At 37.1% G+C, this 9,702-nt stretch overlaps 1 protein-coding gene across 2 annotated transcripts in view; it reads left to right on the top strand.

The window, feature by feature from the left end:
- Positions 1-9,702, top strand: part of LOC115364836 (GTPase IMAP family member 8-like) — a 30,029-nt gene that overhangs the window by 7,431 nt on the left and 12,896 nt on the right. The gene's annotated exons all lie outside the window — the stretch shown is intronic.

Raw genomic sequence — 9,702 nt, 5'->3', positions numbered from 1 at the left:
TGTTGGTCTAACAAATGAACTCAAACATGTTATTGACGCCTGAAATCAGCCTGTGTAGTCTGGCCTTAGTATGGTGAAACTACAATAAATTTGCTTATTTTTGTGCCAAATTTGCCTTTTTGTAGCACTATATACATATCTATTGATAGCTTTGACCAGAGTCTAGGTTCAGAGGAGCAATTTATTAGTACAGGCTGAAAGGTGTTCACTGCAGATCCATTCTCATAGATAGCTAGATAGATAGATAGATACTGTAGATCAGAGTCTCGATTCAGAGGAGCAATTTATTAGTACAGGCTGAAAGGTGTTTAGGTACTTTAATATTCTCTCTATCTACGACCTCTTTATTTGCAAAAACTAACTATTTCATGTCTGTGTGGTGTGAAAAACAAGTAAAATCACTTCTTCTATAATTCTCTTGGCTGGCTTGCCAAGAATGCAGCACTATATATACACCGATCAGCCATAACATTATGAGCACTTGCCTAATATTGTGTGGGTCACCCTTTTGCCACCAAAACAGCCCTGATCCGTCGAGGTGTGGACTCCACTATAGTCCAGTCATTTTATGAAAAAACCTAGGACAAATTGCAAGAGAAGCAAACTCAACTGATTTTGTATCCTCAGTTTGTCCTGAGTGAGGGGAAAAAAGTCCCAAGAAATCCCATTGGTGGAAAGTTTTGAAAATCACCTATTTATGACCACATATTACCAAAAAACACTGTTTTTAACACACAGGTGAATGGGGTTCAAAATTTTACTTTCAGATATCACTATAAAAATTCACAAGTTGATTACACACACAAAGACAAGAAAAAAAGTCAATTACAAGTTCTTTGAATTATTCTGTTTACACATGCATATCACACATTATCTGATTTGATATGCGCTAATAAGGAATATGAGGACTAAATGCCAGAACAGATATTTAAACAGTGAATTAAAAGGTTACTATATATATAGTAACCTTTTAATTCACTGTTACATAGTAGCCTTTTAATTCAAGGTTACTATATATATAGCAACCTTTTAATTCACTGTTTAAATGTCTCTTCTGGCATTTATTCCTTATATTCCTTATTAGCGCATATCAAATCAGATAATGTGTGATATGCATGTGTAAACAGAATAATTCAAAGAACTCGTAATTGACTTTTTTTCTTGTCTTTGTGTGTGTAATCAACTTGTGAATTTTTATAGTGATATCTGAAAATAATTTTTGAACCCCTTTCCCCTGTGTGTTAAAAACAGTGTTTTTTGGTAATATGTGGTCATAAATAGGTGATTTTCAAAACTTTCCACCAATGGGATTTCTTGGGACTTTTTTTACCCTCACTCAGGACAAACTGAGGATACAAAATCAGTTGAGTTTGCTTCTCTTGCAATTTGTCCTAGGTTGACCCCAATTTTGGCCTAAAATTACTGGACTACTAGACCTCTGAAGGTGTGCTGTGGTATCTGCTGCCAAGACGTCCGCAGCAGATCCTTTAATTCTTGAGAGTTGCAAGGTGGGGCCTCCGTGAATCAGACTTGTTTGTCCTGCACATCCTACAGAGGCTTGAATGGCTTGAAATCTGAGGAACTGGAGGCCAAGTCAACACCTTTAACTTGTTGTTTTTATTACGGTTCCTGAAGTGTTTTTGCAGCATGGCAAGGTGCATTGTCCTGCTGAACGAGGCCACTGCTTTTAGGGTTTACCATTTCCATAAAGGGGTGTTCTTGGTCTGCAACAATGTGTAGGAAGGTGGTGCATCCTGGTGCCATGTTTTCCCCAGGTAACCTATGTTCCATCGCTCTGTGGTCCAGTTCATTTCATTTCAGTCATTTCATGAGGAGCAAATTAATCAACACAACATAATACAGCACAGATTGTTTAACTGATTAATTTCTTACATCCTGATGTCTTTAATCCCATTGTTCAGTTGTGATTTCCATTTTGCCCAGACTGTTACTGTGGCCTACATAAGAATCTCAACTGGTTACAGACTAGATAAATAATATTAAAAAAAAAAATTAAAAAAAAAAAGGAAAAGCTTCTGGATTGAAACTTTCATTGAAACAACAGTGCAACTATAATATTCTTTCAAGATTTTACTGATTTTGTTGTTTTTTTCTGCATGGCTGTATTTTATTCATGTTTTACATCTTTTAACTTGTTTTATTTGTATATATATATATATATATATATATATATATATATATATATATACACACACTATGGCATGCCGTTTAGGAAAATATTATATATATGGAATGAAAGTTTGAATATTTTGAATGAAAGTCTGAATATATGGAATGAAAGTTTGAATATTTTGAATGAAAGTCTGAATATATGGAATGAAACTTGAATATTTTGAATGAAAGTCTGAATTTATGGAATGAAACTTGAATATTTTGAATGAAAGTCTGAATATATGGAATGAAACTTGAATATTTTGAATGAAAGTCTGAATTTATGGAATGAAACATGAATATATGGAATGAAAGTCTGAATATATGGAATGAAACTTGAATGAAAGTCTACATGGAATGAAAGTCTGAATATGCTGGTGGGCCAAATGCAAACTGGAGTGCAGGTCGGCTATAAAGCAGCTGGTTAATGAATAAAAACACAAACTGTCTACCTGGAGGGTGGGAACAGGGGACAGGGGAGCCAGGAGGAGCTCATCTTCCCTTAGCCTAATAACACATGAACTCCCCTAAAAACATGATGCAATAAATTTTGGGAGGTCTCTAAAATATGTATTAACAATATGCAGGATTTCTTCTTCCATATAAAATTCGGAGGCGCCAGCCTTTCTTACATTTTGTGCCCCGGCGCGATTAAACGCCTTCTCTCTATTCACTATAGACGCGATACAGTTATTATAGAAATATCATAGGCCACTACGTGAATGTTCGCGCTGCAGTTATAACAGGAACACCACAGAAATTTTACTGGTTGATTTATCCACCAAAGCGGAGCTCGATCCTCTCAGACCCGCTGGAAAAATTAAATAATCTGTGCCTGAACGTGATCAGGTCAAGTATGATGTGAGATACGTCTTCAGTGATTGACAGCTGCATTAAAATGAGGCTTGAGTGCACAAGAATGTCCCCTTTAGTTAAATGTCATCTGCCTGTTAAATTGCTTTTTAGTTTTAGTTTTCGCGTGGAAGGAGGACTAGCCAAGTAAGAATTTCATTTGCAGTGTTAACGCCTGTTTTACTGTGCATATGGCCATAAATCTCTCTCGGATAAGCAGTGGCTATCTGGCCTGTGGGGTTCACTGCATTCAGTCTTCCACGATCAAACAGTGAAAAAACTTCCTCATCAGTAGAACGGTGTTCATGACCGATTACTAGTGTTATTTTGGCCCGTACAAGCATTCGCCAGGGTGTTAATGATTTCTTCATTGCTTAGAATCGCTGCCACCAGATTGCGTGCTGACTCACTCATTTTTACAGACTTAACTTCTTGGAGTAACATCCGTGCTTGCACATTGAAAAACAAGATGGCGCCAGTGATGGCGTCACATTTCATTCCATATATTCAAAAGTTCATTCCATATATTCAAGTTTCATTCCATATATTCAGACTTTCATTCAAAATATTCAGACGTTCATTCCATATATTCAGGTTTCATTCCATATATTCAGACTTTCATTCCATATATTCAAGTTTCATTCCATAAATTCAGACTTTCATTCAAAATATTCAAGTTTCATTCCATATATTCAGACTTTCATTGAAAATATTCAAGTTTCATTCCGTAAATTCAGACTTTCATTCCATATATTCAGACTTTCATTCAAAATATTCAAGTTTCATTCCATATATTCAGACTTTCATTCAAAATATTCAAGTTTCATTCCATAAATTCAGACTTTCATTCCATATATTCAGACTTTCATTCAAAATATTCAAGTTTCATTCCATATATTCAGACTTTCATTCCATATATTCAAGTTTCATTCCATATATTCAGACTTTCATTCAAAATATTCAGACGTTCATTCCATATATTCAGGTTTCATTCCATATATTCAGACTTTCATTCCATATATTCAAGTTTCATTCCATAAATTCAGACTTTCATTCAAAATATTCAAGTTTCATTCCATATATTCAGACTTTCATTGAAAATATTCAAGTTTCATTCCGTAAATTCAGACTTTCATTCCATATATTCAGACTTTCATTCAAAATATTCAAGTTTCATTCCATATATTCAGACTTTCATTCAAAATATTCAAGTTTCATTCCATAAATTCAGACTTTCATTCCATATATTCAGACTTTCATTCAAAATATTCAAGTTTCATTCCATATATTCAGACTTTCATTCCATATATATAATATTTTCCTAAACGGCATGCCATAATATACACACACACACACACACACACACACACACACATATATATATGTGTGTGTGTGTATATATATATATATATATATATATATATATTTCAATTTAAAGCCTTGTGTGAGCTGTGTTTTTCATAACTTTATTTATATATTTTCTGGACAGCACTTTGGTCCACTGTGGCTGTTTTAAAGTGCTTTACAAATAAAGTTGGATTGGATTGGATTGGATCATCTGAAACTCGACTTGGGCTCATGACCAGAAATGATAGATTTGACTTGAACAAATGTTTCCGGTCAAATTATGAAAATGTAACAGTTTAGTTTGACAGGTAAACCATTTGTTGACCTGTGTGCTTTTGTATTTTGTAATGATTTAATACTCATAAATAAATGTCAAACTGAATTAGCTGCTGCCTGGACAAGAAATACTCCTGTAAACTGTAACACTGGTCCTCCACTGGTCCCTGTTAAGTTCAGTTTATCAGCGTGAACACACAGCGGGTCAGTAAAGGCACAACACCTGAAAGTCTGCTGCAGTTAAAATTGTTTTGTGATGATGAACAGCATGAGGCTGAAATGTTACAGGATGGAGTGTAAACACATGAAGGGCCCACATCAAACAGAGAAATCACAAATATTACAGCAGATATTACATTCATATAAATTGTATGGAATATTTCACATTATAGAAAAGTAAAATGTTGAAGAATGACATACACTGATTTCACTTTGTGTCAAATATAAATACATATATATATTTTTTTTATCTGATTACATTAAACCACATTTAGATTCAGTCCATGTCTTGTGTTTGTTCTCAGGTTTAATTTTTTTCAACCAGAGATGATTAATATTTGTCATCTTGTTAGTTTTTTGAGGTCCTTGAGTCATAAATCAAATGCATTAATTATATTATAGATGAATGCTGTTAAGACAGGTTGCAGTTATGTTATTTAATAGCCTTTGCCTTTATATGAAACACAACCTTTTGTGTCAAACACCACTGATGTTTCTTGTGGCTGCAGCCTCGGAGCTGCAGCATCAGGCCCACAACAACACAACTCGTGTTTTTCTCTGATGAACCTCTAGATGGCAGTGTAACACAAGTTAACCACAACTGCACAAGATCAGAGACCAAACAAGATCATTTAAAGTTTGAATTTATGAGTTTTTAACTTCAACAGAATAACATAAAGTTATGTGTATCCAGTGGTAGTGTGTTCCTGGATGTGTGTGTGTGTGTGTGTGTGTGTGTGTGTGTGTGTGTGTGTGTGTGTGTGTGTGTACTAGGTATTGCTAATGTTGTGGGGACATAAATCTGTTTACACAGTCATGTTGTGGGGACTCGCCTCCCTTATGGGAACAAAAAGCACGTCCCCTTTGTGAAAATCATCAAATTTTAGGGTGAAGACTTGATTTAAAGGTAAGATAACTTTAGGGTTAGGTTAAGGTTAGGGTTAGGGTTAGGGTTAGGGTTAGGCAGGTAGTGGTTAGGGTTAAGGTTAGGATAAATCTCCAGGAAATGAATGTAAGTCAATGTAATGTCCTCTGAAGTGATGGAAATACAACTGTGTGTGTGTTTGTGTTTGTGTGTGTGTGTGTGTGTGTGTGTGTGTGTGTGGAGGTCCATTGAGTGTACCACCAACAGTTTGTCTCTCTGTTTATTGTTTCGTATTTTTTCAGCTGTATAGACCTATACTATCTCATGCATATACTAGTACTTACATTTAAAATATGTCGCATGCACATTTGTCACTTTTCTGCCGTTTTTTTGCTGATTATTCTCCAGTTTCTCTTCATGGCTGTGGAAGAATAGAAATGAGGATAATAGGTTTACATCGATACATTTTTGTACCTTCAACTGCAACTTAAGATCACAGAAATGTTTGGATTTCAAATCAAAGAGCAACACGGATGTGAACAGTGACCTCTTCTTTTTGATGCTGCCATCTAGTGGTTCATCAGGGAAGAACAGAGGTTGTGTGGCTGCTGCTCCAAAGCTGCAGAAAACCTTTAACTGCTGACATCCAGTCAGACTGCAGTGTTTATGGAGAGAGACGATCTCTGTGACGCCCCCTGCTGTTTGTGTTTAAAACTGTCTATTAAAATGAGCTGGATGTTATTACACAACATGATTAGACCTTGGTTTCAGTATATCAGTGTTTCAAATGATGTGGTGGTACTAAAATATGCTGCAACACTTTTCTGGGAGAATTTTTGGAAGTGAAATGATAAGTATTCTACCATATCCATTTGATTTGATCAGTTTTATGCTGGGAGTCATAAGTTAAATATTTTGGTTTTCATACTGATGAACACATGAGCTTTTTCAAGTGCACTTGCCAAAGCAGTAGGAGGAGCTTTTGGAGGAATAATTGCCAAAAAGAGAAAATATATCCAAAAGAGTTTTCATGATCTTCATAGTTTTCAAACACATTCTAAAGAGTAGAGTCAGTATGAAGCTGTGCAAACAAAAAATAAAAACAAAAGTCTGTGTGTGTGTGTGTGTGTGTGTGTGTGTGTGTGTGTGTGTGTGTGTGTGTGTGTGTGTGTGTGTTGAGCCTGTTTGACTGGATGGTGTTTTGCAGGAAATTTGGCTCTTAAAAAAGTCCTGTGTGAGTCAGCAGGGCAGGTTAGGGTGGGGCAGTGCAGTACAACTGACAAAAACAGGCACCAATAGAAATTTCAGAGAGAAGTTGCAGTGTTATTGTCAGGGGTGCCGCCAGGAATTTTGGGCCCCATGAAAAAAAATAAAATTATTTACTCGATGATGGTTTAATAATTTTATATTAGTTTTTACCTATTTTTTGGGGCCCCTGTCAGGCAAGGGCCCTTGGAATTGTCCTAACTTTTCCCCCATTTACGGCGCCCATGCTTATTGTCCAGTAGCAGGGTGTTAACAGACCACTCAGCTAACACAGAGTCCAAGAGGCCACTGAGAACATGGCAGAGGGAAAAAGCTTCTTCAGAAACTCAGCAGGTGTGTCTTCTTCCACCTCAAGTCCGGTGGCTTCAGCACCTACACCTGTCTGAGAGCTGAGGCATTCTGGGAGATGTAGTGTGTGCAGCGACTGCCATTTTGTGATGTGCCAGTTGATCCTGTAGGAATGTAGCAGCACCACTCTGCTATTATATTAAGGATATTAAGTGAAGTTTGAAGGTGTTTACTGCATGACTGAGTCTTTGACCAGCCAGAAGGAACGACTGTTCTTCTGAAAACTGTTTTAACAGACATACAGCTCTCTGTCACATTCACAACACCTAATGTTTGTATGTAATGCACGACTAAGAGAGAGCAGAGAAAACAGCTTTCATCAGATCTATTTTGGCTCATATTTCAGCAGCATGGACAGAGAGCAGAGGGCTGATTATCACTGGTCATTTGTTGAAACCTCACATCAAACAAAGAAATACATGGAGTCACATGCTGATTGCACACAGCAATGTTCAGCTGAAGCTCTGTTGGTTCATTGACACTTAAACTTGTGTTTGCTGTGATGCTGTCAGGCTCAGATCAGCTGTGTGGGGAGCAGAAGAGCTTTAGAGGTGTGGGTACAGCTGTGGTGCAGGGCTAAAGTGGCCTGGGTGTGTGTGTGTGTGTGTCCATGAGCTACACAGTGACACACTTCAGTGTTCCTTCAGGTGAATCCACTGTATTTTACTGACTACCTGAGCAGGTTTACCTTATTGTAGGTATATTTACTTTCTTTGTCCTCAAATGAACAAGACCAGGTCAAACCCGAGTGCGTGGCTGGGCAGTGACTTCATGCAAAAAGCAGCTGCTTTGGCCTCAGTTCTGTGAACCACGGCTGCACTGGACAGCAGATTTCAAACCCTGAGCATTTCTACAGTTAAATAGCTCTTTTGTTTCTCACCATCACAACACAATCCAACATAGTTTTGATGATACACGTATGCTGCTGTGGTGATTTTCCTGTTTGGAATGTTCCCGGACCAGCCTGGTAACTCTGGTTCAGTCCTTTACTTTCCCTTTAATTTGTTTGGACTGACGGCGCTCGACGGCTGGTGAGTAAACTCAAATCAAAAGAGAGTTTGTGTCGAATAAGTAAAAATAAGTTAAAAAAAAAAAAAAAAGGTAAATCTGTCAAATAGGTAAAACACTATGAATAATGTAGGAAAGGCTGCATCCTCAAATTATTAAATGATTGCTGATAATTGTGAGCCGTGTGTACAGTTCAGGTGATCAGATGGAACAGAGTCACAGCTTGTAATGATCAGAGCAACTCAAACAACACAGAATACTGTAGATTCTCCCTTTAGAATGACAGACAGAGAGACAGACTGACTTTATTGATCCCAAATGGGGAAGTTATTGTGTTACAGCAGCAGCTTATGAAGACATTGCACAGGAACAGTAATACACAAAACAGGATATCCTATGATGTTCTTAATGCAGTGAGGGGAGGTTGGAGTATGAAGATGTGCAAACTGAACATGAACAAAGTTACTGTCAGAGCAAAACTGAGCTGAGTGTGCAAATGACTTTTATGAATTTTGTCGGAGCTCTGATTGAAGATGACATCATCAATGACCTCAGGTAACCTCTGTGAGGCGAGCTCGGCTGCTAGAGGCTGAAATCAATGACAACTGTGCAACAGGCTGTCAAAATCATTTCAATTCAAGATAAATAATGACAATCGAGATTTGAAGTTTCAAACAATTTGTTCAGTTATTCATCTGACAGATATCTATGCAATGAACTTTCTGTGTATCATATGAGAACCTTTGCCTTTTCGACAGATTAACAGAAATTAGAATCCCTTCACAAAGAAAAAAAATCAGACCAAGGTTATTTTTTAACCTGTGCTGATATTAATACTACAAATACTGTTAATACTACTACTAATAACTCCTAATGCTGCTGCTGCCATAATATTTCAGCTGTAGTAGGACTACCAACACAGTATTACAAAGATTACTGTCCATCCATGTTCCTTACCTCTACAAAACCTTACAAACATATTCCTAATCAAGGATGTGAGGGGCTGGAGCATATCCCAGCATGCATAGGGTGAGAGGACCAGGGAGTGTCTGTCTCAGCAGCTCTGAAGTCAGTGCTGCTGTTTTCTTTGCTATTTGGAGCTCATTATCAGGATAGTAATGTGCATCAATGATGGATGGGCATTTTCAGTGATTTCAGTGACTACGTTTACATGCATATATTTATATACTGTATTTGCCTCAGCATTGTATAATGACAGTAGATTATAGTTGAACTGAACTGAAAACCAAATGGAAAACTTGACAGATAATAGTTGTCTGTGCAGCAAAAGAGGCACATCAATAAACCTGGTACATTTAACTAAAGTCTACTGATTATTTGAAACATGT

This window comes from Myripristis murdjan, chromosome 9 (genome assembly GCF_902150065.1).
Source record: "Myripristis murdjan chromosome 9, fMyrMur1.1, whole genome shotgun sequence".
NCBI classification, from domain to species: domain Eukaryota; kingdom Metazoa; phylum Chordata; class Actinopteri; order Holocentriformes; family Holocentridae; genus Myripristis; species Myripristis murdjan.
This window is presented reverse-complemented; position numbering and strand designations above follow the sequence as displayed.